General features: G+C 40.9%; 38 non-coding genes across 38 annotated transcripts; all 38 read left to right on the top strand.

The window, feature by feature from the left end:
* The first annotated feature begins 136 nt into the window (after positions 1-136).
* TRNAF-GAA (transfer RNA phenylalanine (anticodon GAA)) lies at positions 137-209 on the top strand. The gene has a single exon. It is a non-coding gene; the product is annotated as a tRNA-Phe (tRNA).
* Positions 210-1,074: 865 nt separating this feature from the next.
* Positions 1,075-1,147, top strand: TRNAF-GAA (transfer RNA phenylalanine (anticodon GAA)). The gene has a single exon. It is a non-coding gene; the product is annotated as a tRNA-Phe (tRNA).
* Positions 1,148-2,279: 1,132 nt separating this feature from the next.
* Positions 2,280-2,352, top strand: TRNAF-GAA (transfer RNA phenylalanine (anticodon GAA)). The gene has a single exon. It is a non-coding gene; the product is annotated as a tRNA-Phe (tRNA).
* Positions 2,353-3,471: 1,119 nt separating this feature from the next.
* On the top strand, positions 3,472-3,544 carry TRNAF-GAA (transfer RNA phenylalanine (anticodon GAA)). The gene has a single exon. It is a non-coding gene; the product is annotated as a tRNA-Phe (tRNA).
* Positions 3,545-3,975: 431 nt separating this feature from the next.
* On the top strand, positions 3,976-4,043 carry TRNAF-GAA (transfer RNA phenylalanine (anticodon GAA)). The gene has a single exon. It is a non-coding gene; the product is annotated as a tRNA-Phe (tRNA).
* Positions 4,044-4,391: 348 nt separating this feature from the next.
* TRNAF-GAA (transfer RNA phenylalanine (anticodon GAA)) lies at positions 4,392-4,464 on the top strand. The gene has a single exon. It is a non-coding gene; the product is annotated as a tRNA-Phe (tRNA).
* Positions 4,465-5,346: 882 nt separating this feature from the next.
* TRNAF-GAA (transfer RNA phenylalanine (anticodon GAA)) lies at positions 5,347-5,419 on the top strand. The gene has a single exon. It is a non-coding gene; the product is annotated as a tRNA-Phe (tRNA).
* Positions 5,420-5,767: 348 nt separating this feature from the next.
* On the top strand, positions 5,768-5,840 carry TRNAF-GAA (transfer RNA phenylalanine (anticodon GAA)). Its single transcript has one exon. It is a non-coding gene; the product is annotated as a tRNA-Phe (tRNA).
* Positions 5,841-6,455: 615 nt separating this feature from the next.
* TRNAF-GAA (transfer RNA phenylalanine (anticodon GAA)) lies at positions 6,456-6,528 on the top strand. The gene has a single exon. It is a non-coding gene; the product is annotated as a tRNA-Phe (tRNA).
* Positions 6,529-6,876: 348 nt separating this feature from the next.
* Positions 6,877-6,949, top strand: TRNAF-GAA (transfer RNA phenylalanine (anticodon GAA)). Its single transcript has one exon. It is a non-coding gene; the product is annotated as a tRNA-Phe (tRNA).
* Positions 6,950-7,564: 615 nt separating this feature from the next.
* Positions 7,565-7,637, top strand: TRNAF-GAA (transfer RNA phenylalanine (anticodon GAA)). Its single transcript has one exon. It is a non-coding gene; the product is annotated as a tRNA-Phe (tRNA).
* A 348-nt stretch (positions 7,638-7,985) lies between these two features.
* On the top strand, positions 7,986-8,058 carry TRNAF-GAA (transfer RNA phenylalanine (anticodon GAA)). Its single transcript has one exon. It is a non-coding gene; the product is annotated as a tRNA-Phe (tRNA).
* A 615-nt stretch (positions 8,059-8,673) lies between these two features.
* TRNAF-GAA (transfer RNA phenylalanine (anticodon GAA)) lies at positions 8,674-8,746 on the top strand. Its single transcript has one exon. It is a non-coding gene; the product is annotated as a tRNA-Phe (tRNA).
* Positions 8,747-9,598: 852 nt separating this feature from the next.
* Positions 9,599-9,671, top strand: TRNAF-GAA (transfer RNA phenylalanine (anticodon GAA)). The gene has a single exon. It is a non-coding gene; the product is annotated as a tRNA-Phe (tRNA).
* Positions 9,672-10,536: 865 nt separating this feature from the next.
* TRNAF-GAA (transfer RNA phenylalanine (anticodon GAA)) lies at positions 10,537-10,609 on the top strand. Its single transcript has one exon. It is a non-coding gene; the product is annotated as a tRNA-Phe (tRNA).
* Positions 10,610-11,741: 1,132 nt separating this feature from the next.
* TRNAF-GAA (transfer RNA phenylalanine (anticodon GAA)) lies at positions 11,742-11,814 on the top strand. The gene has a single exon. It is a non-coding gene; the product is annotated as a tRNA-Phe (tRNA).
* A 1,119-nt stretch (positions 11,815-12,933) lies between these two features.
* TRNAF-GAA (transfer RNA phenylalanine (anticodon GAA)) lies at positions 12,934-13,006 on the top strand. Its single transcript has one exon. It is a non-coding gene; the product is annotated as a tRNA-Phe (tRNA).
* Positions 13,007-13,858: 852 nt separating this feature from the next.
* TRNAF-GAA (transfer RNA phenylalanine (anticodon GAA)) lies at positions 13,859-13,931 on the top strand. Its single transcript has one exon. It is a non-coding gene; the product is annotated as a tRNA-Phe (tRNA).
* Positions 13,932-14,796: 865 nt separating this feature from the next.
* TRNAF-GAA (transfer RNA phenylalanine (anticodon GAA)) lies at positions 14,797-14,869 on the top strand. Its single transcript has one exon. It is a non-coding gene; the product is annotated as a tRNA-Phe (tRNA).
* Positions 14,870-16,001: 1,132 nt separating this feature from the next.
* TRNAF-GAA (transfer RNA phenylalanine (anticodon GAA)) lies at positions 16,002-16,074 on the top strand. The gene has a single exon. It is a non-coding gene; the product is annotated as a tRNA-Phe (tRNA).
* Positions 16,075-17,193: 1,119 nt separating this feature from the next.
* Positions 17,194-17,266, top strand: TRNAF-GAA (transfer RNA phenylalanine (anticodon GAA)). The gene has a single exon. It is a non-coding gene; the product is annotated as a tRNA-Phe (tRNA).
* Positions 17,267-17,697: 431 nt separating this feature from the next.
* Positions 17,698-17,765, top strand: TRNAF-GAA (transfer RNA phenylalanine (anticodon GAA)). Its single transcript has one exon. It is a non-coding gene; the product is annotated as a tRNA-Phe (tRNA).
* A 347-nt stretch (positions 17,766-18,112) lies between these two features.
* TRNAF-GAA (transfer RNA phenylalanine (anticodon GAA)) lies at positions 18,113-18,185 on the top strand. Its single transcript has one exon. It is a non-coding gene; the product is annotated as a tRNA-Phe (tRNA).
* Positions 18,186-19,067: 882 nt separating this feature from the next.
* Positions 19,068-19,140, top strand: TRNAF-GAA (transfer RNA phenylalanine (anticodon GAA)). Its single transcript has one exon. It is a non-coding gene; the product is annotated as a tRNA-Phe (tRNA).
* Positions 19,141-19,755: 615 nt separating this feature from the next.
* On the top strand, positions 19,756-19,828 carry TRNAF-GAA (transfer RNA phenylalanine (anticodon GAA)). Its single transcript has one exon. It is a non-coding gene; the product is annotated as a tRNA-Phe (tRNA).
* Positions 19,829-20,443: 615 nt separating this feature from the next.
* Positions 20,444-20,516, top strand: TRNAF-GAA (transfer RNA phenylalanine (anticodon GAA)). The gene has a single exon. It is a non-coding gene; the product is annotated as a tRNA-Phe (tRNA).
* A 615-nt stretch (positions 20,517-21,131) lies between these two features.
* TRNAF-GAA (transfer RNA phenylalanine (anticodon GAA)) lies at positions 21,132-21,204 on the top strand. Its single transcript has one exon. It is a non-coding gene; the product is annotated as a tRNA-Phe (tRNA).
* A 348-nt stretch (positions 21,205-21,552) lies between these two features.
* On the top strand, positions 21,553-21,625 carry TRNAF-GAA (transfer RNA phenylalanine (anticodon GAA)). The gene has a single exon. It is a non-coding gene; the product is annotated as a tRNA-Phe (tRNA).
* Positions 21,626-21,973: 348 nt separating this feature from the next.
* On the top strand, positions 21,974-22,046 carry TRNAF-GAA (transfer RNA phenylalanine (anticodon GAA)). Its single transcript has one exon. It is a non-coding gene; the product is annotated as a tRNA-Phe (tRNA).
* Positions 22,047-22,394: 348 nt separating this feature from the next.
* On the top strand, positions 22,395-22,467 carry TRNAF-GAA (transfer RNA phenylalanine (anticodon GAA)). The gene has a single exon. It is a non-coding gene; the product is annotated as a tRNA-Phe (tRNA).
* Positions 22,468-23,082: 615 nt separating this feature from the next.
* On the top strand, positions 23,083-23,155 carry TRNAF-GAA (transfer RNA phenylalanine (anticodon GAA)). Its single transcript has one exon. It is a non-coding gene; the product is annotated as a tRNA-Phe (tRNA).
* Positions 23,156-23,770: 615 nt separating this feature from the next.
* TRNAF-GAA (transfer RNA phenylalanine (anticodon GAA)) lies at positions 23,771-23,843 on the top strand. Its single transcript has one exon. It is a non-coding gene; the product is annotated as a tRNA-Phe (tRNA).
* Positions 23,844-24,458: 615 nt separating this feature from the next.
* TRNAF-GAA (transfer RNA phenylalanine (anticodon GAA)) lies at positions 24,459-24,531 on the top strand. Its single transcript has one exon. It is a non-coding gene; the product is annotated as a tRNA-Phe (tRNA).
* Positions 24,532-24,879: 348 nt separating this feature from the next.
* On the top strand, positions 24,880-24,952 carry TRNAF-GAA (transfer RNA phenylalanine (anticodon GAA)). The gene has a single exon. It is a non-coding gene; the product is annotated as a tRNA-Phe (tRNA).
* Positions 24,953-25,567: 615 nt separating this feature from the next.
* Positions 25,568-25,640, top strand: TRNAF-GAA (transfer RNA phenylalanine (anticodon GAA)). Its single transcript has one exon. It is a non-coding gene; the product is annotated as a tRNA-Phe (tRNA).
* Positions 25,641-26,255: 615 nt separating this feature from the next.
* On the top strand, positions 26,256-26,328 carry TRNAF-GAA (transfer RNA phenylalanine (anticodon GAA)). Its single transcript has one exon. It is a non-coding gene; the product is annotated as a tRNA-Phe (tRNA).
* A 615-nt stretch (positions 26,329-26,943) lies between these two features.
* On the top strand, positions 26,944-27,016 carry TRNAF-GAA (transfer RNA phenylalanine (anticodon GAA)). Its single transcript has one exon. It is a non-coding gene; the product is annotated as a tRNA-Phe (tRNA).
* A 348-nt stretch (positions 27,017-27,364) lies between these two features.
* Positions 27,365-27,437, top strand: TRNAF-GAA (transfer RNA phenylalanine (anticodon GAA)). Its single transcript has one exon. It is a non-coding gene; the product is annotated as a tRNA-Phe (tRNA).
* The last annotated feature ends 443 nt before the right edge of the window (positions 27,438-27,880 follow it).

Here is a 27,880-nt window from a genome sequence, read left to right as displayed (position 1 = left end):
AACAAAAGTTCCCTTTTTATCAAAGTGTTACGATTTTACATTATGTTGCGACAACTCTTTATCCATCCAAAAGTGAGAAAGGACAGCCTGTAAATATCCGGAGTCGCAAAAAATATCAAGATTTTAAAGTGTGGAAGCCGAAATAGCTCAGTTGGGAGAGCGTTAGACTGAAGATCTAAAGGTCCCTGGTTCGATCCCGGGTTTCGGCAGGTACTACTCTTCTTATAACTATGAATCGTGTCACAGAATACTCTAAATTCTTTGGGATTTTGGGGTGTCTCAAAGCTTCCCTTCTCCCCGGATGTTTAGTCTCTGGATTCCCCAGGGCTGAATGTCGGGTTCCGCTGAGCACATTTCCTCTCCTTGCTTGCTGTAAGTTTTAATGGTCAAAGTACTATTTTAATCTACAATTTCTGATTGTAACAAAAGTTCCCTTTTTATTAAAGTGTTACGATTTTACATTATGTTGCGACAACTCTTTTGAATCGTGTCACAGAATAATCTAAATTCTTTGGGATTTTGGGGTGTCTCAAAGCTTCCCTTCTCCCCGGATGTTTAGTCTCTGGATTCCCCAGGGCTGAATGTCGGGTTCCGCTGAGCACATTTCCTCTCCTTGCTTGCTGTAAGTTTTAATGGTCAAAGTACTATTTTAATCTACAATTTCTGATTGTAACAAAAGCTCCCTTTTTATTAAAGTGTTACGATTTTACATTATGTTGCGGCAACTCTTTATCCATCCAAAAGTGAGAAAGGACAGCCTGTAAAGATCCGGAGTCGCAAAAAATTTTGGGGTGTCTCAAAGCTTCCCTTCTCCCCGGATGTTTAGTCTCTGGATTCCCCAGGGCTGAATGTCGGGTTCCGCTGAGCACATTTCCTCTCCTTGCTTGCTGTAAGTTTTAATGGTCAAAGTACTATTTTAATCTACAATTTCTGATTGTAACAAAAGCTCCCTTTTTATTAAAGTGTTACGATTTTACATTATGTTGCGACAACTCTTTATCCATCCAAAAGTGAGAAAGGACAGCCTGTAATGATCCGGAGTCGCAAATAATATCAAGATCATAAAGTGCATAAGCCGAAATAGCTCAGTTGGGAGAGCGTTAGACAGAAGATCTAAAGGTCCCTGGTTCGATCCCGGGTTTCGGCAGGTACTACTTTTCTTATAACTATGAATCGTGTCCCAGAATAATCAAAATTCTTTGGGATTTTGGGGTGTCTCAAAGCTTCCCTTCTCCCCGGATGTTTAGTCTCTGGATTCCCCAGGGCTGAATGTCGGGTTCCGCTGAGCACATTTCCTCTCCTTGCTTGCTGTAAGTTTTAATGGTCAAAGTACTATTTTAATCTACAATTTCTGATTGTAACAAAAGTTCCCTTTTTATTAAAGTGTTACGATTTTACATTATGTTGCGACAACTCTTTTGAATCGTGTCACAGAATAATCTAAATTCTTTGGGATTTTGGGGTGTCTCAAAGCTTCCCTTCTCCCCGGATGTTTAGTCTCTGGATTCCCCAGGGCTGAATGTCGGGTTCCGCTGAGCACATTTCCTCTCCTTGCTTGCTGTAAGTTTTAATGGTCAAAGTACTATTTTAATCTACAATTTCTGATTGTAACAAAAGCTCCCTTTTTATTAAAGTGTTACGATTTTACATTATGTTGCGGCAACTCTTTATCCATCCAAAAGTGAGAAAGGACAGCCTGTAAAGATCCGGAGTCGCAAAAAATTTTGGGGTGTCTCAAAGCTTCCCTTCTCCCCGGATGTTTAGTCTCTGGATTCCCCAGGGCTGAATGTCGGGTTCCGCTGAGCACATTTCCTCTCCTTGCTTGCTGTAAGTTTTAATGGTCAAAGTACTATTTTAATCTACAATTTCTGATTGTAACAAAAGCTCCCTTTTTATTAAAGTGTTACGATTTTACATTATGTTGCGACAACTCTTTATCCATCCAAAAGTGAGAAAGGACAGCCTGTAAAGATCCGGAGTCGCAAAAAATTTTGGGGTGTCTCAAAGCTTCCCTTCTCCCCGGATGTTTAGTCTCTGGATTCCCCAGGGCTGAATGTCGGGTTCCACTGAGCACATTTCCTCTCCTTGCTTGCTGTAAGTTTTAATGGTCAAAGTACTATTTTAATCTACAATTTCTGATTGTAACAAAAGTTCCCTTTTTATCAAAGTGTTACGATTTTACAATATGTTGCGACAACTCTTTATCCATCCAAAAGTGAGAAAGGACAGCCTGTAATGATCCGGAGTCGCAGAAAATATCAAGATCTTAAAGCGCATAAGCCGAAATAGCTCAGTTGGGAGAGCGTTAGACTGAAGATCTAAAGGTCCCTGGTTCGATCCCGGGTTTCGGCAGGTACTACTTTCCTTATAACTATGAATCGTGTCCCAGAATAATCTAAATTCTTTGGGATTTTGGGGTGTCCCGGGTTTCGGCAGGTACTACTTTTCTTATAACTATGAATCGTGTCCCAGAAAAATCTAAATTCTTTGAAATTTTGGGGTGTATCAAAGCTTCCCTTCTCCCCGGATGTTTAGTCTCTGGATTCCCCAGGGCTGAATGTCGGGTTCCGCTGAGCACATTTCCTCTCCTTGCTTGCTGTAAGTTTTAATGGTCAAAGTACTATTTTAATCTACAATTTCTGATTGTAACAAAAGTTCCCTTTTTATTAAAGTGTTACGATTTTACATTATGTTGCGACAACTCTTTAGCCATCCAAAAGTGAGAAAGGACAGCCTGTAAAGATCCGGAGTCGCAAAAAATATCAAGATCTTAAAGTGCATAAGCCGAAATAGCTCAGTTGGGGGAGCGTTAGACTGAAGATCTAAAGGTCTCAGGGTCGATCCCGGGTTTCTGCAGGTACTACTTTTCTTATAACTATGAATCGTGTCACAGAATAATCTAAATTCTTTGGGATTTTGGGGTGTCTCAAAGCTTCCCTTCTCCCCGGATGTTTAGTCTCTGGATTCCTCAGGGCTGAATGTCGGGTTCCGCTGAGCACATTTCCTCTCCTTGCTTGCTGTAAGTTTTAATGGTCAAGGTACTATTTTAATCTACAATTTCTGATTGTAACAAAAGCTCCCTTTTTATTAAAGTGTTACGATTTTACATTATGTTGCGACAACTCTTTATCCATCCAAAAGTGAGAAAGGACAGCCTGTAAAGATCCGGAGTCGCAAAAAATTTTGGGGTGTCTCAAAGCTTCCCTTCTCCCCGGATGTTTAGTCTCTGGATTCCCCAGGGCTGAATGTCGGGTTCCGCTGAGCACATTTCCTCTCCTTGCTTGCTGTAAGTTTTAATGGACAAAGTACTCTTTTAATCTACAATTTCTGATTGTAACAAAAGTTCCCTTTTTATCAAAGTGTTACGATTTTACATTATGTTGCGACAACTCTTTATCCATCCAAAAGTGAGAAAGGACAGCCTGTAATGATCCGGAGTCGCAAAAAATATCAAGATCTTAAAGCGCATAAGCCGAAATAGCTCAGTTGGGAGAGCGTTAGACTGAAGATCTAAAGGTCCCTGGTTCGATCCCAGGTTTCGGCAGGTACTACTTTTCTTATAACTACGAATCGTGTCCCAGAATAATCTAAATTCTTTGGGATTTTGGGGTGTCCCGGGTTTCGGCAGGTACTACTTTTCTTATAACTATGAATCGTGTCCCAGAATAATCTAAATTCTTTGGGATTTTGGGGTGTCTCAAAGCTTCCCTTCTGCCCCGATGTTTAGTCTCTGGATTCCCCAGGGCTGAATGTCGGGTTCCGCTGAGCACATTTCCTCTCCTTGCTTGCTGTAAGTTTTAATGGTCAAAGTACTATTTTAATCTACAATTTTTGATTGTAACAAAAGTTCCCTTTTTATTAAAGTGTTACGATTTTACATTATGTTGCGACAACTCTTTATCCATCCAAAAGTGAGAAAGGACAGCCTGTAAAGATCCGGAGTCGCAAAAAATATCAAGATCTTAAAGTGCATAAGCCGAAATAGCTCAGTTGGGAGAGCGTTAGACTGAAGATCTAAAGGTCCCTGGTCCCGGGTTTCGGCAGGTACTACTTTTCTTATAACTATGAATCGTGTCCCAGAAAAATCTAAATTCTTTGAAATTTTGGGGTGTATCAAAGCTTCCCTTCTCCCCGGATGTTTAGTCTCTGGATTCCCCAGGGCTGAATGTCGGGTTCCGCTGAGCACATTTCCTCTCCTTGCTTGCTGTAAGTTTTAATGGTCAAAGTACTATTTTAATCTACAATTTCTGATTGTAACAAAAGTTCCCTTTTTATCAAAGTGTTACGATTTTACATTATGTTGCGACAACTCTTTATCCATCCAAAAGTGAGAAAGGACAGCCTGTAAATATCCGGAGTCGCAAAAAATATCAAGATTTTAAAGTGTGTAAGCCGAAATAGCTCAGTTGGGAGAGCGTTAGACTGAAGATCTAAAGGTCCCTGGTTCGATCCCGGGTTTCGGCAGGTACTACTTTTCTTATAACTATGAATCGTGTCCCAGAATAATCTAAATTCTTTGGGATTTTGGGGTGTCTCAAAGCTTCCCTTCTCCCCGGATGTTTAGTCTCTGGATTCCCCAGGGCTGAATGTCGGGTTCCGCTGAGCACGTTTCCTCTCCTTGCTTGCTGTAAGTTTTAATGGTCAAAGTACTATTTTAATCTACAATTTCTGATTGTAACAAAAGCTCCCTTTTTATTAAAGTGTTACGATTTTACATTATGTTGCGGCAACTCTTTATCCATCCAAAAGTGAGAAAGGACAGCCTGTAAAGATCCGGAGTCGCAAAAAATTATGGGGTGTCTCAAAGCTTCCCTTCTCCCCGGATGTTTAGTCTCTGGATTCCCCAGGGCTGAATGTCGGGTTCCGCTGAGCACGTTTCCTCTCCTTGCTTGCTGTAAGTTTTAATGGTCAAAGTACTATTTTAATCTACAATTTCTGATTGTAACAAAAGCTCCCTTTTTATTAAAGTGTTACGATTTTACATTATGTTGCGGCAACTCTTTATCCATCCAAAAGTGAGAAAGGACAGCCTGCAAAGATCCGGAGTCGCAAAAAATTATGGGGTGTCTCAAAGCTTCCCTTCTCCCCGGATGTTTAGTCTCTGGATTCCCCAGGGCTGAATGTCGGGTTCCGCTGAGCACATTTCCTCTCCTTGCTTGCTGTAAGTTTTAATGGTCAAAGTACTATTTTAATCTACAATTTCTGATTGTAACAAAAGTTCCCTTTTTATCAAAGTGTTACGATTTTACATTATGTTGCGACAACTCTTTATCCATCCAAAAGTGAGAAAGGACAGCCTGTAAATATCCGGAGTCGCAAAAAATATCAAGATTTTAAAGTGTGTAAGCCGAAATAGCTCAGTTGGGAGAGCGTTAGACTGAAGATCTAAAGGTCCCTGGTTCGATCCCGGGTTTCGGCAGGTACTACTTTTCTTATAACTATGAATCGTGTCACAGAATACTCTAAATTCTTTGGGATTTTGGGGTGTCTCAAAGCTTCCCTTCTCCCCGGATGTTTAGTCTCTGGATTCCCCAGGGCTGAATGTCGGGTTCCGCTGAGCACATTTCCTCTCCTTGCTTGCTGTAAGTTTTAATGGTCAAAGTACTATTTTAATCTACAATTTCTGATTGTAACAAAAGCTCCCTTTTTATTAAAGTGTTACGATTTTACATTATGTTGCGACAACTCTTTATCCATCCAAAAGTGAGAAAGGACAGCCTGTAATCATCCGGAGTCGCAAAAAATATCAAGATCTTAAAGTGCATTAGCCGAAATAGCTCAGTTGGGAGAGCGTTAGACTGAAGATCTAAAGGTCCCTGGTTCGATCCCGGGTTTCGGCAGGTACTACTTTTCTTATAACTATGAATCGTGTCCCAGAATAATCTAAATTCTTTGGGATTTTGGGGTGTCTCAAAGCTTCCCTTCTCCCCGGATGTTTAGTCTCTGGATTCCCCAGGGCTGAATGTCGGGTTCCGCTGAGCACGTTTCCTCTCCTTGCTTGCTGTAAGTTTTAATGGTCAAAGTACTATTTTAATCTACAATTTCTGATTGTAACAAAAGCTCCCTTTTTATTAAAGTGTTACGATTTTACATTATGTTGCGGCAACTCTTTATCCATCCAAAAGTGAGAAAGGACAGCCTGTAAAGATCCGGAGTCGCAAAAAATTATGGGGTGTCTCAAAGCTTCCCTTCTCCCCGGATGTTTAGTCTCTGGATTCCCCAGGGCTGAATGTCGGGTTCCGCTGAGCACATTTCCTCTCCTTGCTTGCTGTAAGTTTTAATGGTCAAAGTACTATTTTAATCTACAATTTCTGATTGTAACAAAAGCTCCCTTTTTATTAAAGTGTTACTATTTTACATTATGTTGCGACAACTCTCTATCCATCCAAAAGTGAGAAAGGACAGCCTGTAATGATCCGGAGTCGCAAAAAATATCAAGATCTTAAAGTGCATAAGCCGAAATAGCTCAGTTGGGAGAGCGTTAGACTGAAGATCTAAAGGTCCCTGGTTCGATCCCGGGTTTCGGCAGGTACTACTTTTCTTATAACTATGAATCGTGTCCCAGAATAATCTAAATTCTTTGGGATTTTGGGGTGTCTCAAAGCTTCCCTTCTGCCCCGATGTTTAGTCTCTGGATTCCCCAGGGCTGAATGTCGGGTTCCGCTGAGCACATTTCCTCTCCTTGCTTGCTGTAAGTTTTAATGGTCAAAGTACTATTTTAATCTACAATTTCTGATTGTAACAAAAGCTCCCTTTTTATTAAAGTGTTACGATTTTACATTATGTTGCGACAACTCTTTATCCATCCAAAAGTGAGAAAGGACAGCCTGTAATCATCCGGAGTCGCAAAAAATATCAAGATCTTAAAGTGCATTAGCCGAAATAGCTCAGTTGGGAGAGCGTTAGACTGAAGATCTAAAGGTCCCTGGTTCGATCCCGGGTTTCGGCAGGTACTACTTTTCTTATAACTATGAATCGTGTCCCAGAATAATCTAAATTCTTTGGGATTTTGGGGTGTCTCAAAGCTTCCCTTCTCCCCGGATGTTTAGTCTCTGGATTCCCCAGGGCTGAATGTCGGGTTCCGCTGAGCACGTTTCCTCTCCTTGCTTGCTGTAAGTTTTAATGGTCAAAGTACTATTTTAATCTACAATTTCTGATTGTAACAAAAGCTCCCTTTTTATTAAAGTGTTACGATTTTACATTATGTTGCGGCAACTCTTTATCCATCCAAAAGTGAGAAAGGACAGCCTGTAAAGATCCGGAGTCGCAAAAAATTATGGGGTGTCTCAAAGCTTCCCTTCTCCCCGGATGTTTAGTCTCTGGATTCCCCAGGGCTGAATGTCGGGTTCCGCTGAGCACATTTCCTCTCCTTGCTTGCTGTAAGTTTTAATGGTCAAAGTACTATTTTAATCTACAATTTCTGATTGTAACAAAAGCTCCCTTTTTATTAAAGTGTTACTATTTTACATTATGTTGCGACAACTCTCTATCCATCCAAAAGTGAGAAAGGACAGCCTGTAATGATCCGGAGTCGCAAAAAATATCAAGATCTTAAAGTGCATAAGCCGAAATAGCTCAGTTGGGAGAGCGTTAGACTGAAGATCTAAAGGTCCCTGGTTCGATCCCGGGTTTCGGCAGGTACTACTTTTCTTATAACTATGAATCGTGTCCCAGAATAATCTAAATTCTTTGGGATTTTGGGGTGTCTCAAAGCTTCCCTTCTGCCCCGATGTTTAGTCTCTGGATTCCCCAGGGCTGAATGTCGGGTTCCGCTGAGCACATTTCCTCTCCTTGCTTGCTGTAAGTTTTAATGGTCAAAGTACTATTTTAATCTACAATTTCTGATTGTAACAAAAGTTCCCTTTTTATCAAAGTGTTACGATTTTACATTATGTTGCGACAACTCTTTATCCATCCAAAAGTGAGAAAGGACAGCCTGTAAATATCCGGAGTCGCAAAAAATATCAAGATTTTAAAGTGTGTAAGCCGAAATAGCTCAGTTGGGAGAGCGTTAGACTGAAGATCTAAAGGTCCCTGGTTCGATCCCGGGTTTCAGCAGGTACTACTTTTCTTATAACTATGAATCGTGTCACAGAATACTCTAAATTCTTTGGGATTTTGGGGTGTCTCAAAGCTTCCCTTCTCCCCGGATGTTTAGTCTCTGGATTCCCCAGGGCTGAATGTCGGGTTCCGCTGAGCACATTTCCTCTCCTTGCTTGCTGTAAGTTTTAATGGTCAAAGTACTATTTTAATCTACAATTTCTGATTGTAACAAAAGCTCCCTTTTTATTAAAGTGTTACGATTTTACATTATGTTGCGACAACTCTTTATCCATCCAAAAGTGAGAAAGGACAGCCTGTAAAGATCCGGAGTCGCAAAAAATTTTGGGGTGTCTCAAAGCTTCCCTTCTCCCCGGATGTTTAGTCTCTGGATTCCCCAGGGCTGAATGTCGGGTTCCACTGAGCACATTTCCTCTCCTTGCTTGCTGTAAGTTTTAATGGTCAAAGTACTATTTTAATCTACAATTTCTGATTGTAACAAAAGTTCCCTTTTTATCAAAGTGTTACGATTTTACAATATGTTGCGACAACTCTTTATCCATCCAAAAGTGAGAAAGGACAGCCTGTAATGATCCGGAGTCGCAGAAAATATCAAGATCTTAAAGCGCATAAGCCGAAATAGCTCAGTTGGGAGAGCGTTAGACTGAAGATCTAAAGGTCCCTGGTTCGATCCCGGGTTTCGGCAGGTACTACTTTTCTTATAACTATGAATCGTGTCCCAGAATAATCTAAATTCTTTGGGATTTTGGGGTGTCCCGGGTTTCGGCAGGTACTACTTTTCTTATAACTATGAATCGTGTCCCAGAAAAATCTAAATTCTTTGAAATTTTGGGGTGTATCAAAGCTTCCCTTCTCCCCGGATGTTTAGTCTCTGGATTCCCCAGGGCTGAATGTCGGGTTCCGCTGAGCACATTTCCTCTCCTTGCTTGCTGTAAGTTTTAATGGTCAAAGTACTATTTTAATCTACAATTTCTGATTGTAACAAAAGTTCCCTTTTTATTAAAGTGTTACGATTTTACATTATGTTGCGACAACTCTTTAGCCATCCAAAAGTGAGAAAGGACAGCCTGTAAAGATCCGGAGTCGCAAAAAATATCAAGATCTTAAAGTGCATAAGCCGAAATAGCTCAGTTGGGGGAGCGTTAGACTGAAGATCTAAAGGTCTCAGGGTCGATCCCGGGTTTCTGCAGGTACTACTTTTCTTATAACTATGAATCGTGTCACAGAATAATCTAAATTCTTTGGGATTTTGGGGTGTCTCAAAGCTTCCCTTCTCCCCGGATGTTTAGTCTCTGGATTCCTCAGGGCTGAATGTCGGGTTCCGCTGAGCACATTTCCTCTCCTTGCTTGCTGTAAGTTTTAATGGTCAAGGTACTATTTTAATCTACAATTTCTGATTGTAACAAAAGCTCCCTTTTTATTAAAGTGTTACGATTTTACATTATGTTGCGACAACTCTTTATCCATCCAAAAGTGAGAAAGGACAGCCTGTAAATATCCGGAGTCGCAAAAAATATCAAGATTTTAAAGTGTGGAAGCCGAAATAGCTCAGTTGGGAGAGCGTTAGACTGAAGATCTAAAGGTCCCTGGTTCGATCCCGGGTTTCGGCAGGTACTACTCTTCTTATAACTATGAATCGTGTCACAGAATACTCTAAATTCTTTGGGATTTTGGGGTGTCTCAAAGCTTCCCTTCTCCCCGGATGTTTAGTCTCTGGATTCCCCAGGGCTGAATGTCGGGTTCCGCTGAGCACATTTCCTCTCCTTGCTTGCTGTAAGTTTTAATGGTCAAAGTACTATTTTAATCTACAATTTCTGATTGTAACAAAAGTTCCCTTTTTATTAAAGTGTTACGATTTTACATTATGTTGCGACAACTCTTTTGAATCGTGTCACAGAATAATCTAAATTCTTTGGGATTTTGGGGTGTCTCAAAGCTTCCCTTCTCCCCGGATGTTTAGTCTCTGGATTCCCCAGGGCTGAATGTCGGGTTCCGCTGAGCACATTTCCTCTCCTTGCTTGCTGTAAGTTTTAATGGTCAAAGTACTATTTTAATCTACAATTTCTGATTGTAACAAAAGCTCCCTTTTTATTAAAGTGTTACGATTTTACATTATGTTGCGGCAACTCTTTATCCATCCAAAAGTGAGAAAGGACAGCCTGTAAAGATCCGGAGTCGCAAAAAATTTTGGGGTGTCTCAAAGCTTCCCTTCTCCCCGGATGTTTAGTCTCTGGATTCCCCAGGGCTGAATGTCGGGTTCCGCTGAGCACATTTCCTCTCCTTGCTTGCTGTAAGTTTTAATGGTCAAAGTACTATTTTAATCTACAATTTCTGATTGTAACAAAAGCTCCCTTTTTATTAAAGTGTTACGATTTTACATTATGTTGCGACAACTCTTTATCCATCCAAAAGTGAGAAAGGACAGCCTGTAATGATCCGGAGTCGCAAATAATATCAAGATCATAAAGTGCATAAGCCGAAATAGCTCAGTTGGGAGAGCGTTAGACAGAAGATCTAAAGGTCCCTGGTTCGATCCCGGGTTTCGGCAGGTGCTACTTTTCTTATAACTATGAATCGTGTCCCAGAATAATCAAAATTCTTTGGGATTTTGGGGTGTCTCAAAGCTTCCCTTCTCCCCGGATGTTTAGTCTCTGGATTCCCCAGGGCTGAATGTCGGGTTCCGCTGAGCACATTTCCTCTCCTTGCTTGCTGTAAGTTTTAATGGTCAAAGTACTATTTTAATCTACAATTTCTGATTGTAACAAAAGTTCCCTTTTTATTAAAGTGTTACGATTTTACATTATGTTGCGACAACTCTTTTGAATCGTGTCACAGAATAATCTAAATTCTTTGGGATTTTGGGGTGTCTCAAAGCTTCCCTTCTCCCCGGATGTTTAGTCTCTGGATTCCCCAGGGCTGAATGTCGGGTTCCGCTGAGCACATTTCCTCTCCTTGCTTGCTGTAAGTTTTAATGGTCAAAGTACTATTTTAATCTACAATTTCTGATTGTAACAAAAGCTCCCTTTTTATTAAAGTGTTACGATTTTACATTATGTTGCGGCAACTCTTTATCCATCCAAAAGTGAGAAAGGACAGCCTGTAAAGATCCGGAGTCGCAAAAAATTTTGGGGTGTCTCAAAGCTTCCCTTCTCCCCGGATGTTTAGTCTCTGGATTCCCCAGGGCTGAATGTCGGGTTCCGCTGAGCACATTTCCTCTCCTTGCTTGCTGTAAGTTTTAATGGTCAAAGTACTATTTTAATCTACAATTTCTGATTGTAACAAAAGCTCCCTTTTTATTAAAGTGTTACGATTTTACATTATGTTGCGACAACTCTTTATCCATCCAAAAGTGAGAAAGGACAGCCTGTAAAGATCCGGAGTCGCAAAAAATTTTGGGGTGTCTCAAAGCTTCCCTTCTCCCCGGATGTTTAGTCTCTGGATTCCCCAGGGCTGAATGTCGGGTTCCACTGAGCACATTTCCTCTCCTTGCTTGCTGTAAGTTTTAATGGTCAAAGTACTATTTTAATCTACAATTTCTGATTGTAACAAAAGTTCCCTTTTTATCAAAGTGTTACGATTTTACAATATGTTGCGACAACTCTTTATCCATCCAAAAGTGAGAAAGGACAGCCTGTAATGATCCGGAGTCGCAGAAAATATCAAGATCTTAAAGCGCATAAGCCGAAATAGCTCAGTTGGGAGAGCGTTAGACTGAAGATCTAAAGGTCCCTGGTTCGATCCCGGGTTTCGGCAGGTACTACTTTTCTTATAACTATGAATCGTGTCCCAGAATAATCTAAATTCTTTGGGATTTTGGGGTGTCCCGGGTTTCGGCAGGTACTACTTTTCTTATAACTATGAATCGTGTCCCAGAAAAATCTAAATTCTTTGAAATTTTGGGGTGTATCAAAGCTTCCCTTCTCCCCGGATGTTTAGTCTCTGGATTCCCCAGGGCTGAATGTCGGGTTCCGCTGAGCACATTTCCTCTCCTTGCTTGCTGTAAGTTTTAATGGTCAAAGTACTATTTTAATCTACAATTTCTGATTGTAACAAAAGTTCCCTTTTTATTAAAGTGTTACGATTTTACATTATGTTGCGACAACTCTTTAGCCATCCAAAAGTGAGAAAGGACAGCCTGTAAAGATCCGGAGTCGCAAAAAATATCAAGATCTTAAAGTGCATAAGCCGAAATAGCTCAGTTGGGGGAGCGTTAGACTGAAGATCTAAAGGTCTCAGGGTCGATCCCGGGTTTCAGCAGGTACTACTTTTCTTATAACTATGAATCGTGTCACAGAATACTCTAAATTCTTTGGGATTTTGGGGTGTCTCAAAGCTTCCCTTCTCCCCGGATGTTTAGTCTCTGGATTCCCCAGGGCTGAATGTCGGGTTCCGCTGAGCACATTTCCTCTCCTTGCTTGCTGTAAGTTTTAATGGTCAAAGTACTATTTTAATCTACAATTTCTGATTGTAACAAAAGCTCCCTTTTTATTAAAGTGTTACGATTTTACATTATGTTGCGACAACTCTTTATCCATCCAAAAGTGAGAAAGGACAGCCTGTAAAGATCCGGAGTCGCAAAAAATTTTGGGGTGTCTCAAAGCTTCCCTTCTCCCCGGATGTTTAGTCTCTGGATTCCCCAGGGCTGAATGTCGGGTTCCACTGAGCACATTTCCTCTCCTTGCTTGCTGTAAGTTTTAATGGTCAAAGTACTATTTTAATCTACAATTTCTGATTGTAACAAAAGTTCCCTTTTTATCAAAGTGTTACGATTTTACAATATGTTGCGACAACTCTTTATCCATCCAAAAGTGAGAAAGGACAGCCTGTAATGATCCGGAGTCGCAGAAAATATCAAGATCTTAAAGCGCATAAGCCGAAATAGCTCAGTTGGGAGAGCGTTAGACTGAAGATCTAAAGGTCCCTGGTTCGATCCCGGGTTTCGGCAGGTACTACTTTTCTTATAACTATGAATCGTGTCCCAGAATAATCTAAATTCTTTGGGATTTTGGGGTGTCCCGGGTTTCGGCAGGTACTACTTTTCTTATAACTATGAATCGTGTCCCAGAAAAATCTAAATTCTTTGAAATTTTGGGGTGTATCAAAGCTTCCCTTCTCCCCGGATGTTTAGTCTCTGGATTCCCCAGGGCTGAATGTCGGGTTCCGCTGAGCACATTTCCTCTCCTTGCTTGCTGTAAGTTTTAATGGTCAAAGTACTATTTTAATCTACAATTTCTGATTGTAACAAAAGTTCCCTTTTTATTAAAGTGTTACGATTTTACATTATGTTGCGACAACTCTTTAGCCATCCAAAAGTGAGAAAGGACAGCCTGTAAAGATCCGGAGTCGCAAAAAATATCAAGATCTTAAAGTGCATAAGCCGAAATAGCTCAGTTGGGGGAGCGTTAGACTGAAGATCTAAAGGTCTCAGGGTCGATCCCGGGTTTCTGCAGGTACTACTTTTCTTATAACTATGAATCGTGTCACAGAATAATCTAAATTCTTTGGGATTTTGGGGTGTCTCAAAGCTTCCCTTCTCCCCGGATGTTTAGTCTCTGGATTCCTCAGGGCTGAATGTCGGGTTCCGCTGAGCACATTTCCTCTCCTTGCTTGCTGTAAGTTTTAATGGTCAAGGTACTATTTTAATCTACAATTTCTGATTGTAACAAAAGCTCCCTTTTTATTAAAGTGTTACGATTTTACATTATGTTGCGACAACTCTTTATCCATCCAAAAGTGAGAAAGGACAGCCTGTAAATATCCGGAGTCGCAAAAAATATCAAGATTTTAAAGTGTGGAAGCCGAAATAGCTCAGTTGGGAGAGCGTTAGACTGAAGATCTAAAGGTCCCTGGTTCGATCCCGGGTTTCGGCAGGTACTACTCTTCTTATAACTATGAATCGTGTCACAGAATACTCTAAATTCTTTGGGATTTTGGGGTGTCTCAAAGCTTCCCTTCTCCCCGGATGTTTAGTCTCTGGATTCCCCAGGGCTGAATGTCGGGTTCCGCTGAGCACATTTCCTCTCCTTGCTTGCTGTAAGTTTTAATGGTCAAAGTACTATTTTAATCTACAATTTCTGATTGTAACAAAAGTTCCCTTTTTATTAAAGTGTTACGATTTTACATTATGTTGCGACAACTCTTTTGAATCGTGTCACAGAATAATCTAAATTCTTTGGGATTTTGGGGTGTCTCAAAGCTTCCCTTCTCCCCGGATGTTTAGTCTCTGGATTCCCCAGGGCTGAATGTCGGGTTCCGCTGAGCACATTTCCTCTCCTTGCTTGCTGTAAGTTTTAATGGTCAAAGTACTATTTTAATCTACAATTTCTGATTGTAACAAAAGCTCCCTTTTTATTAAAGTGTTACGATTTTACATTATGTTGCGGCAACTCTTTATCCATCCAAAAGTGAGAAAGGACAGCCTGTAAAGATCCGGAGTCGCAAAAAATTTTGGGGTGTCTCAAAGCTTCCCTTCTCCCCGGATGTTTAGTCTCTGGATTCCCCAGGGCTGAATGTCGGGTTCCGCTGAGCACATTTCCTCTCCTTGCTTGCTGTAAGTTTTAATGGTCAAAGTACTATTTTAATCTACAATTTCTGATTGTAACAAAAGCTCCCTTTTTATTAAAGTGTTACGATTTTACATTATGTTGCGACAACTCTTTATCCATCCAAAAGTGAGAAAGGACAGCCTGTAATGATCCGGAGTCGCAAATAATATCAAGATCATAAAGTGCATAAGCCGAAATAGCTCAGTTGGGAGAGCGTTAGACAGAAGATCTAAAGGTCCCTGGTTCGATCCCGGGTTTCGGCAGGTACTACTTTTCTTATAACTATGAATCGTGTCCCAGAATAATCAAAATTCTTTGGGATTTTGGGGTGTCTCAAAGCTTCCCTTCTCCCCGGATGTTTAGTCTCTGGATTCCCCAGGGCTGAATGTCGGGTTCCGCTGAGCACATTTCCTCTCCTTGCTTGCTGTAAGTTTTAATGGTCAAAGTACTATTTTAATCTACAATTTCTGATTGTAACAAAAGTTCCCTTTTTATTAAAGTGTTACGATTTTACATTATGTTGCGACAACTCTTTTGAATCGTGTCACAGAATAATCTAAATTCTTTGGGATTTTGGGGTGTCTCAAAGCTTCCCTTCTCCCCGGATGTTTAGTCTCTGGATTCCCCAGGGCTGAATGTCGGGTTCCGCTGAGCACATTTCCTCTCCTTGCTTGCTGTAAGTTTTAATGGTCAAAGTACTATTTTAATCTACAATTTCTGATTGTAACAAAAGCTCCCTTTTTATTAAAGTGTTACGATTTTACATTATGTTGCGGCAACTCTTTATCCATCCAAAAGTGAGAAAGGACAGCCTGTAAAGATCCGGAGTCGCAAAAAATTTTGGGGTGTCTCAAAGCTTCCCTTCTCCCCGGATGTTTAGTCTCTGGATTCCCCAGGGCTGAATGTCGGGTTCCGCTGAGCACATTTCCTCTCCTTGCTTGCTGTAAGTTTTAATGGTCAAAGTACTATTTTAATCTACAATTTCTGATTGTAACAAAAGCTCCCTTTTTATTAAAGTGTTACGATTTTACATTATGTTGCGACAACTCTTTATCCATCCAAAAGTGAGAAAGGACAGCCTGTAAAGATCCGGAGTCGCAAAAAATTTTGGGGTGTCTCAAAGCTTCCCTTCTCCCCGGATGTTTAGTCTCTGGATTCCCCAGGGCTGAATGTCGGGTTCCACTGAGCACATTTCCTCTCCTTGCTTGCTGTAAGTTTTAATGGTCAAAGTACTATTTTAATCTACAATTTCTGATTGTAACAAAAGTTCCCTTTTTATCAAAGTGTTACGATTTTACAATATGTTGCGACAACTCTTTATCCATCCAAAAGTGAGAAAGGACAGCCTGTAATGATCCGGAGTCGCAGAAAATATCAAGATCTTAAAGCGCATAAGCCGAAATAGCTCAGTTGGGAGAGCGTTAGACTGAAGATCTAAAGGTCCCTGGTTCGATCCCGGGTTTCGGCAGGTACTACTTTTCTTATAACTATGAATCGTGTCCCAGAATAATCTAAATTCTTTGGGATTTTGGGGTGTCCCGGGTTTCGGCAGGTACTACTTTTCTTATAACTATGAATCGTGTCCCAGAAAAATCTAAATTCTTTGAAATTTTGGGGTGTATCAAAGCTTCCCTTCTCCCCGGATGTTTAGTCTCTGGATTCCCCAGGGCTGAATGTCGGGTTCCGCTGAGCACATTTCCTCTCCTTGCTTGCTGTAAGTTTTAATGGTCAAAGTACTATTTTAATCTACAATTTCTGATTGTAACAAAAGTTCCCTTTTTATTAAAGTGTTACGATTTTACATTATGTTGCGACAACTCTTTAGCCATCCAAAAGTGAGAAAGGACAGCCTGTAAAGATCCGGAGTCGCAAAAAATATCAAGATCTTAAAGTGCATAAGCCGAAATAGCTCAGTTGGGGGAGCGTTAGACTGAAGATCTAAAGGTCTCAGGGTCGATCCCGGGTTTCTGCAGGTACTACTTTTCTTATAACTATGAATCGTGTCACAGAATAATCTAAATTCTTTGGGATTTTGGGGTGTCTCAAAGCTTCCCTTCTCCCCGGATGTTTAGTCTCTGGATTCCTCAGGGCTGAATGTCGGGTTCCGCTGAGCACATTTCCTCTCCTTGCTTGCTGTAAGTTTTAATGGTCAAGGTACTATTTTAATCTACAATTTCTGATTGTAACAAAAGCTCCCTTTTTATTAAAGTGTTACGATTTTACATTATGTTGCGACAACTCTTTATCCATCCAAAAGTGAGAAAGGACAGCCTGTAAAGATCCGGAGTCGCAAAAAATTTTGGGGTGTCTCAAAGCTTCCCTTCTCCCCGGATGTTTAGTCTCTGGATTCCCCAGGGCTGAATGTCGGGTTCCGCTGAGCACATTTCCTCTCCTTGCTTGCTGTAAGTTTTAATGGACAAAGTACTCTTTTAATCTACAATTTCTGATTGTAACAAAAGTTCCCTTTTTATCAAAGTGTTACGATTTTACATTATGTTGCGACAACTCTTTATCCATCCAAAAGTGAGAAAGGACAGCCTGTAATGATCCGGAGTCGCAAAAAATATCAAGATCTTAAAGCGCATAAGCCGAAATAGCTCAGTTGGGAGAGCGTTAGACTGAAGATCTAAAGGTCCCTGGTTCGATCCCAGGTTTCGGCAGGTACTACTTTTCTTATAACTATGAATCGTGTCCCAGAATAATCTAAATTCTTTGGGATTTTGGGGTGTCCCGGGTTTCGGCAGGTACTACTTTTCTTATAACTATGAATCGTGTCCCAGAATAATCTAAATTCTTTGGGATTTTGGGGTGTCTCAAAGCTTCCCTTCTGCCCCGATGTTTAGTCTCTGGATTCCCCAGGGCTGAATGTCGGGTTCCGCTGAGCACATTTCCTCTCCTTGCTTGCTGTAAGTTTTAATGGTCAAAGTACTATTTTAATCTACAATTTTTGATTGTAACAAAAGTTCCCTTTTTATTAAAGTGTTACGATTTTACATTATGTTGCGACAACTCTTTATCCATCCAAAAGTGAGAAAGGACAGCCTGTAAAGATCCGGAGTCGCAAAAAATATCAAGATCTTAAAGTGCATAAGCCGAAATAGCTCAGTTGGGAGAGCGTTAGACTGAAGATCTAAAGGTCCCTGGTCCCGGGTTTCGGCAGGTACTACTTTTCTTATAACTATGAATCGTGTCCCAGAAAAATCTAAATTCTTTGAAATTTTGGGGTGTATCAAAGCTTCCCTTCTCCCCGGATGTTTAGTCTCTGGATTCCCCAGGGCTGAATGTCGGGTTCCGCTGAGCACATTTCCTCTCCTTGCTTGCTGTAAGTTTTAATGGTCAAAGTACTATTTTAATCTACAATTTCTGATTGTAACAAAAGTTCCCTTTTTATCAAAGTGTTACGATTTTACATTATGTTGCGACAACTCTTTATCCATCCAAAAGTGAGAAAGGACAGCCTGTAAATATCCGGAGTCGCAAAAAATATCAAGATTTTAAGTGTGTAAGCCGAAATAGCTCAGTTGGGAGAGCGTTAGACTGAAGATCTAAAGGTCCCTGGTTCGATCCCGGGTTTCGGCAGGTACTACTTTTCTTATAACTATGAATCGTGTCCCAGAATAATCTAAATTCTTTGGGATTTTGGGGTGTCTCAAAGCTTCCCTTCTCCCCGGATGTTTAGTCTCTGGATTCCCCAGGGCTGAATGTCGGGTTCCGCTGAGCACGTTTCCTCTCCTTGCTTGCTGTAAGTTTTAATGGTCAAAGTACTATTTTAATCTACAATTTCTGATTGTAACAAAAGCTCCCTTTTTATTAAAGTGTTACGATTTTACATTATGTTGCGGCAACTCTTTATCCATCCAAAAGTGAGAAAGGACAGCCTGTAAAGATCCGGAGTCGCAAAAAATTATGGGGTGTCTCAAAGCTTCCCTTCTCCCCGGATGTTTAGTCTCTGGATTCCCCAGGGCTGAATGTCGGGTTCCGCTGAGCACGTTTCCTCTCCTTGCTTGCTGTAAGTTTTAATGGTCAAAGTACTATTTTAATCTACAATTTCTGATTGTAACAAAAGCTCCCTTTTTATTAAAGTGTTACGATTTTACATTATGTTGCGGCAACTCTTTATCCATCCAAAAGTGAGAAAGGACAGCCTGCAAAGATCCGGAGTCGCAAAAAATTATGGGGTGTCTCAAAGCTTCCCTTCTCCCCGGATGTTTAGTCTCTGGATTCCCCAGGGCTGAATGTCGGGTTCCGCTGAGCACATTTCCTCTCCTTGCTTGCTGTAAGTTTTAATGGTCAAAGTACTATTTTAATCTACAATTTCTGATTGTAACAAAAGCTCCCTTTTTATTAAAGTGTTACGATTTTACATTATGTTGCGACAACTCTTTATCCATCCAAAAGTGAGAAAGGACAGCCTGTAATCATCCGGAGTCGCAAAAAATATCAAGATCTTAAAGTGCATTAGCCGAAATAGCTCAGTTGGGAGAGCGTTAGACTGAAGATCTAAAGGTCCCTGGTTCGATCCCGGGTTTCGGCAGGTACTACTTTTCTTATAACTATGAATCGTGTCCCAGAATAATCTAAATTCTTTGGGATTTTGGGGTGTCTCAAAGCTTCCCTTCTCCCCGGATGTTTAGTCTCTGGATTCCCCAGGGCTGAATGTCGGGTTCCGCTGAGCACGTTTCCTCTCCTTGCTTGCTGTAAGTTTTAATGGTCAAAGTACTATTTTAATCTACAATTTCTGATTGTAACAAAAGCTCCCTTTTTATTAAAGTGTTACGATTTTACATTATGTTGCGGCAACTCTTTATCCATCCAAAAGTGAGAAAGGACAGCCTGTAAAGATCCGGAGTCGCAAAAAATTATGGGGTGTCCCAAAGCTTCCCTTCTCCCCGGATGTTTAGTCTCTGGATTCCCCAGGGCTGAATGTCGGGTTCCGCTGAGCACATTTCCTCTCCTTGCTTGCTGTAAGTTTTAATGGTCAAAGTACTATTTTAATCTACAATTTCTGATTGTAACAAAAGCTCCCTTTTTATTAAAGTGTTACGATTTTACATTATGTTGCGACAACTCTTTATCCATCCAAAAGTGAGAAAGGACAGCCTGTAATGATCCGGAGTCGCAAAAAATATCAAGATCTTAAAGTGCATAAGCCGAAATAGCTCAGTTGGGAGAGCGTTAGACTGAAGATCTAAAGGTCCCTGGTTCGATCCCGGGTTTCGGCAGGTACTACTTTTCTTATAACTATGAATCGTGTCCCAGAATAATCTAAATTCTTTGGGATTTTGGGGTGTCTCAAAGCTTCCCTTCTCCCCGGATGTTTAGTCTCTGGATTCCCCAGGGCTGAATGTCGGGTTCCGCTGAGCACGTTTCCTCTCCTTGCTTGCTGTAAGTTTTAATGGTCAAAGTACTATTTTAATCTACAATTTCTGATTGTAACAAAAGCTCCCTTTTTATTAAAGTGTTACGATTTTACATTATGTTGCGGCAACTCTTTATCCATCCAAAAGTGAGAAAGGACAGCCTGTAAAGATCCGGAGTCGCAAAAAATTATGGGGTGTCTCAAAGCTTCCCTTCTCCCCGGATGTTTAGTCTCTGGATTCCCCAGGGCTGAATGTCGGGTTCCGCTGAGCACATTTCCTCTCCTTGCTTGCTGTAAGTTTTAATGGTCAAAGTACTATTTTAATCTACAATTTCTGATTGTAACAAAAGCTCCCTTTTTATTAAAGTGTTACTATTTTACATTATGTTGCGACAACTCTTTATCCATCCAAAAGTGAGAAAGGACAGCCTGTAATGATCCGGAGTCGCAAAAAATATCAAGATCTTAAAGTGCATAAGCCGAAATAGCTCAGTTGGGAGAGCGTTAGACTGAAGATCTAAAGGTCCCTGGTTCGATCCCGGGTTTCGGCAGGTACTACTTTTCTTATAACTATGAATCGTGTCCCAGAATAATCTAAATTCTTTGGGATTTTGGGGTGTCTCAAAGCTTCCCTTCTCCCCGGATGTTTAGTCTCTGGATTCCCCAGGGCTGAATGTCGGGTTCCGCTGAGCACGTTTCCTCTCCTTGCTTGCTGTAAGTTTTAATGGTCAAAGTACTATTTTAATCTACAATTTCTGATTGTAACAAAAGCTCCCTTTTTATTAAAGTGTTACGATTTTACATTATGTTGCGGCAACTCTTTATCCATCCAAAAGTGAGAAAGGACAGCCTGTAAAGATCCGGAGTCGCAAAAAATTATGGGGTGTCTCAAAGCTTCCCTTCTCCCCGGATGTTTAGTCTCTGGATTCCCCAGGGCTGAATGTCGGGTTCCGCTGAGCACATTTCCTCTCCTTGCTTGCTGTAAGTTTTAATGGTCAAAGTACTATTTTAATCTACAATTTCTGATTGTAACAAAAGCTCCCTTTTTATTAAAGTGTTACTATTTTACATTATGTTGCGACAACTCTCTATCCATCCAAAAGTGAGAAAGGACAGCCTGTAATGATCCGGAGTCGCAAAAAATATCAAGATCTTAAAGTGCATAAGCCGAAATAGCTCAGTTGGGAGAGCGTTAGACTGAAGATCTAAAGGTCCCTGGTTCGATCCCGGGTTTCGGCAGGTACTACTTTTCTTATAACTATGAATCGTGTCCCAGAATAATCTAAATTCTTTGGGATTTTGGGGTGTCTCAAAGCTTCCCTTCTGCCCCGATGTTTAGTCTCTGGATTCCCCAGGGCTGAATGTCGGGTTCCGCTGAGCACATTTCCTCTCCTTGCTTGCTGTAAGTTTTAATGGTCAAAGTACTATTTTAATCTACAATTTCTGATTGTAACAAAAGTTCCCTTTTTATCAAAGTGTTACGATTTTACATTATGTTGCGACAACTCTTTATCCATCCAAAAGTGAGAAAGGACAGCCTGTAAATATCCGGAGTCGCAAAAAATATCAAGATTTTAAAGTGTGTAAGCCGAAATAGCTCAGTTGGGAGAGCGTTAGACTGAAGATCTAAAGGTCCCTGGTTCGATCCCGGGTTTCGGCAGGTACTACTTTTCTTATAACTATGAATCGTGTCACAGAATACTCTAAATTCTTTGGGATTTTGGGGTGTCTCAAAGCTTCCCTTCTCCCCGGATGTTTAGTCTCTGGATTCCCCAGGGCTGAATGTCGGGTTCCGCTGAGCACATTTCCTCTCCTTGCTTGCTGTAAGTTTTAATGGTCAAAGTACTATTTTAATCTACAATTTCTGATTGTAACAAAAGCTCCCTTTTTATTAAAGTGTTACTATTTTACATTATGTTGCGACAACTCTCTATCCATCCAAAAGTGAGAAAGGACAGCCTGTAATGATCCGGAGTCGCAAAAAATATCAAGATCTTAAAGTGCATAAGCCGAAATAGCTCAGTTGGGAGAGCGTTAGACTGAAGATCTAAAGGTCCCTGGTTCGATCCCGGGTTTCGGCAGGTACTACTTTTCTTATAACTATGAATCGTGTCCCAGAATAATCTAAATTCTTTGGGATTTTGGGGTGTCTCAAAGCTTCCCTTCTGCCCCGATGTTTAGTCTCTGGATTCCCCAGGGCTGAATGTCGGGTTCCGCTGAGCACATTTCCTCTCCTTGCTTGCTGTAAGTTTTAATGGTCAAAGTACTATTTTAATCTACAATTTCTGATTGTAACAAAAGTTCCCTTTTTATCAAAGTGTTACGATTTTACATTATGTTGCGACAACTCTTTATCCATCCAAAAGTGAGAAAGGACAGCCTGTAAATATCCGGAGTCGCAAAAAATATCAAGATTTTAAAGTGTGTAAGCCGAAATAGCTCAGTTGGGAGAGCGTTAGACTGAAGATCTAAAGGTCCCTGGTTCGATCCCGGGTTTCGGCAGGTACTACTTTTCTTATAACTATGAATCGTGTCACAGAATACTCTAAATTCTTTGGGATTTTGGGGTGTCTCAAAGCTTCCCTTCTCCCCGGATGTTTAGTCTCTGGATTCCCCAGGGCTGAATGTCGGGTTCCGCTGAGCACGTTTCCTCTCCTTGCTTGCTGTAAGTTTTAATGGTCAAAGTACTATTTTAATCTACAATTTCTGATTGTAACAAAAGCTCCCTTTTTATTAAAGTGTTACGATTTTACATTATGTTGCGGCAACTCTTTATCCATCCAAAAGTGAGAAAGGACAGCCTGTAAAGATCCGGAGTCGCAAAAAATTATGGGGTGTCTCAAAGCTTCCCTTCTCCCCGGATGTTTAGTCTCTGGATTCCCCAGGGCTGAATGTCGGGTTCCGCTGAGCACATTTCCTCTCCTTGCTTGCTGTAAGTTTTAATGGTCAAAGTACTATTTTAATCTACAATTTCTGATTGTAACAAAAGCTCCCTTTTTATTAAAGTGTTACTATTTTACATTATGTTGCGACAACTCTTTATCCATCCAAAAGTGAGAAAGGACAGCCTGTAATGATCCGGAGTCGCAAAAAATATCAAGATCTTAAAGTGCATAAGCCGAAATAGCTCAGTTGGGAGAGCGTTAGACTGAAGATCTAAAGGTCCCTGGTTCGATCCCGGGTTTCGGCAGGTACTACTTTTCTTATAACTATGAATCGTGTCCCAGAATAATCTAAATTCTTTGGGATTTTGGGGTGTCTCAAAGCTTCCCTTCTCCCCGGATGTTTAGTCTCTGGATTCCCCAGGGCTGAATGTCGGGTTCCGCTGAGCACGTTTCCTCTCCTTGCTTGCTGTAAGTTTTAATGGTCAAAGTACTATTTTAATCTACAATTTCTGATTGTAACAAAAGCTCCCTTTTTATTAAAGTGTTACGATTTTACATTATGTTGCGGCAACTCTTTATCCATCCAAAAGTGAGAAAGGACAGCCTGTAAAGATCCGGAGTCGCAAAAAATTATGGGGTGTCTCAAAGCTTCCCTTCTCCCCGGATGTTTAGTCTCTGGATTCCCCAGGGCTGAATGTCGGGTTCCGCTGAGCACATTTCCTCTCCTTGCTTGCTGTAAGTTTTAATGGTCAAAGTACTATTTTAATCTACAATTTCTGATTGTAACAAAAGCTCCCTTTTTATTAAAGTGTTACTATTTTACATTATGTTGCGACAACTCTTTATCCATCCAAAAGTGAGAAAGGACAGCCTGTAATGATCCGGAGTCGCAAAAAATATCAAGATCTTAAAGTGCATAAGCCGAAATAGCTCAGTTGGGAGAGCGTTAGACTGAAGATCTAAAGGTCCCTGGTTCGATCCCGGGTTTCGGCAGGTACTACTTTTCTTATAACTATGAATCGTGTCCCAGAATAATCTAAATTCTTTGGGATTTTGGGGTGTCTCAAAGCTTCCCTTCTGCCCCGATGTTTAGTCTCTGGATTCCCCAGGGCTGAATGTCGGGTTCCGCTGAGCACATTTCCTCTCCTTGCTTGCTGTAAGTTTTAATGGTCAAAGTACTATTTTAATCTACAATTTTTGATTGTAACAAAAGCTCCCTTTTTATTAAAGTGTTACGATTTTACATTATGTTGCGGCAACTCTTTATCCATCCAAAAGTGAGAAAGGACAGCCTGCAAAGATCCGGAGTCGCAAAAAATTATGGGGTGTCTCAAAGCTTCCCTTCTCCCCGGATGTTTAGTCTCTGGATTCCCCAGGGCTGAATGTCGGGTTCCGCTGAGCACATTTCCTCTCCTTGCTTGCTGTAAGTTTTAATGGTCAAAGTACTATTTTAATCTACAATTTCTGATTGTAACAAAAGTTCCCTTTTTATCAAAGTGTTACGATTTTACATTATGTTGCGACAACTCTTTATCCATCCAAAAGTGAGAAAGGACAGCCTGTAATGATCCGGAGTCGCAAAAAATATCAAGATCTTAAAGTGCATAAGCCGAAATAGCTCAGTTGGGAGAGCGTTAGACTGAAGATCTAAAGGTCCCTGGTTCGATCCCGGGTTTCGGCAGGTACTACTTTTCTTATAACTATGAATCGTGTCCCAGAATAATCTAAATTCTTTGGGATTTTGGGGTGTCTCAAAGCTTCCCTTCTCCCCGGATGTTTAGTCTCTGGATTCCCCAGGGCTGAATGTCGGGTTCCGCTGAGCACGTTTCCTCTCCTTGCTTGCTGTAAGTTTTAATGGTCAAAGTACTATTTTAATCTACAATTTCTGATTGTAACAAAAGCTCCCTTTTTATTAAAGTGTTACGATTTTACATTATGTTGCGACAACTCTTTATCCATCCAAAAGTGAGAAAGGACAGCCTGTAATGATCCGGAGTCGCAAAAAATATCAAGATCTTAAAGTGCATAAGCCGAAATAGCTCAGTTGGGAGAGCGTTAGACTGAAGATCTAAAGGTCCCTGGTTCGATCCCGGGTTTCGGCAGGTACTACTTTTCTTATAACTATGAATCGTGTCCCAGAATAATCTAAATTCTTTGGGATTTTGGGGTGTCTCAAAGCTTCCCTTCTGCCCCGATGTTTAGTCTCTGGATTCCCCAGGGCTGAATGTCGGGTTCCGCTGAGCACATTTCCTCTCCTTGCTTGCTGTAAGTTTTAATGGTCAAAGTACTATTTTAATCTACAATTTTTGATTGTAACAAAAGCTCCCTTTTTATTAAAGTGTTACGATTTTACATTATGTTGCGGCAACTCTTTATCCATCCAAAAGTGAGAAAGGACAGCCTGCAAAGATCCGGAGTCGCAAAAAATTATGGGGTGTCTCAAAGCTTCCCTTCTCCCCGGATGTTTAGTCTCTGGATTCCCCAGGGCTGAATGTCGGGTTCCGCTGAGCACATTTCCTCTCCTTGCTTGCTGTAAGTTTTAATGGTCAAAGTACTATTTTAATCTACAATTTCTGATTGTAACAAAAGTTCCCTTTTTATCAAAGTGTTACGATTTTACATTATGTTGCGACAACTCTTTATCCATCCAAAAGTGAGAAAGGACAGCCTGTAATGATCCGGAGTCGCAAAAAATATCAAGATCTTAAAGTGCATAAGCCGAAATAGCTCAGTTGGGAGAGCGTTAGACTGAAGATCTAAAGGTCCCTGGTTCGATCCCGGGTTTCGGCAGGTACTACTTTTCTTATAACTATGAATCGTGTCCCAGAATAATCTAAATTCTTTGGGATTTTGGGGTGTCTCAAAGCTTCCCTTCTCCCCGGATGTTTAGTCTCTGGATTCCCCAGGGCTGAATGTCGGGTTCCGCTGAGCACGTTTCCTCTCCTTGCTTGCTGTAAGTTTTAATGGTCAAAGTACTATTTTAATCTACAATTTCTGATTGTAACAAAAGCTCCCTTTTTATTAAAGTGTTACGATTTTACATTATGTTGCGGCAACTCTTTATCCATCCAAAAGTGAGAAAGGACAGCCTGTAAAGATCCGGAGTCGCAAAAAATTATGGGGTGTCTCAAAGCTTCCCTTCTCCCCGGATGTTTAGTCTCTGGATTCCCCAGGGCTGAATGTCGGGTTCCGCTGAGCACATTTCCTCTCCTTGCTTGCTGTAAGTTTTAATGGTCAAAGTACTATTTTAATCTACAATTTCTGATTGTAACAAAAGCTCCCTTTTTATTAAAGTGTTACTATTTTACATTATGTTGCGACAACTCTTTATCCATCCAAAAGTGAGAAAGGACAGCCTGTAATGATCCGGAGTCGCAAAAAATATCAAGATCTTAAAGTGCATAAGCCGAAATAGCTCAGTTGGGAGAGCGTTAGACTGAAGATCTAAAGGTCCCTGGTTCGATCCCGGGTTTCGGCAGGTACTACTTTTCTTATAACTATGAATCGTGTCCCAGAATAATCTAAATTCTTTGGGATTTTGGGGTGTCTCAAAGCTTCCCTTCTGCCCCGATGTTTAGTCTCTGGATTCCCCAGGGCTGAATGTCGGGTTCCGCTGAGCACATTTCCTCTCCTTGCTTGCTGTAAGTTTTAATGGTCAAAGTACTATTTTAATCTACAATTTTTGATTGTAACAAAAGCTCCCTTTTTATTAAAGTGTTACGATTTTACATTATGTTGCGGCAACTCTTTATCCATCCAAAAGTGAGAAAGGACAGCCTGCAAAGATCCGGAGTCGCAAAAAATTATGGGGTGTCTCAAAGCTTCCCTTCTCCCCGGATGTTTAGTCTCTGGATTCCCCAGGGCTGAATGTCGGGTTCCGCTGAGCACATTTCCTCTCCTTGCTTGCTGTAAGTTTTAATGGTCAAAGTACTATTTTAATCTACAATTTCTGATTGTAACAAAAGTTCCCTTTTTATCAAAGTGTTACGATTTTACATTATGTTGCGACAACTCTTTATCCATCCAAAAGTGAGAAAGGACAGCCTGTAAATATCCGGAGTCGCAAAAAATATCAAGATTTTAAAGTGTGTAAGCCGAAATAGCTCAGTTGGGAGAGCGTTAGACTGAAGATCTAAAGGTCCCTGGTTCGATCCCGGGTTTCGGCAGGTACTACTTTTCTTATAACTATGAATCGTGTCACAGAATACTCTAAATTCTTTGGGATTTTGGGGTGTCTCAAAGCTTCCCTTCTCCCCGGATGTTTAGTCTCTGGATTCCCCAGGGCTGAATGTCGGGTTCCGCTGAGCACATTTCCTCTCCTTGCTTGCTGTAAGTTTTAATGGTCAAAGTACTATTTTAATCTACAATTTCTGATTGTAACAAAAGCTCCCTTTTTATTAAAGTGTTACGATTTTACATTATGTTGCGACAACTCTTTATCCATCCAAAAGTGAGAAAGGACAGCCTGTAATGATCCGGAGTCGCAAAAAATATCAAGATCTTACAGTGCATAAGCCGAAATAGCTCAGTTGGGAGAGCGTTAGACTGAAGATCTAAAGGTCCCTGGTTCGATCCCGGGTTTCGGCAGGTACTACTTTTCTTATAACTATGAATCGTGTCCCAGAATAATCTAAATTCTTTGGGATTTTGGGGTGTCTCAAAGCTTCCCTTCTCCCCGGATGTTTAGTCTCTGGATTCCCCAGGGCTGAATGTCGGGTTCCGCTGAGCACGTTTCCTCTCCTTGCTTGCTGTAAGTTTTAATGGTCAAAGTACTATTTTAATCTACAATTTCTGATTGTAACAAAAGCTCCCTTTTTATTAAAGTGTTACGATTTTACATTATGTTGCGGCAACTCTTTATCCATCCAAAAGTGAGAAAGGACAGCCTGTAAAGATCCGGAGTCGCAAAAAATTATGGGGTGTCTCAAAGCTTCCCTTCTCCCCGGATGTTTAGTCTCTGGATTCCCCAGGGCTGAATGTCGGGTTCCGCTGAGCACATTTCCTCTCCTTGCTTGCTGTAAGTTTTAATG

This window comes from Rhinoderma darwinii, chromosome 7 (genome assembly GCF_050947455.1).
Source record: "Rhinoderma darwinii isolate aRhiDar2 chromosome 7, aRhiDar2.hap1, whole genome shotgun sequence".
Taxonomy (NCBI): domain Eukaryota; kingdom Metazoa; phylum Chordata; class Amphibia; order Anura; family Rhinodermatidae; genus Rhinoderma; species Rhinoderma darwinii.
Note: the sequence above shows the minus strand (reverse complement) of the source record. Positions and strands in the feature narration are given on the sequence as shown.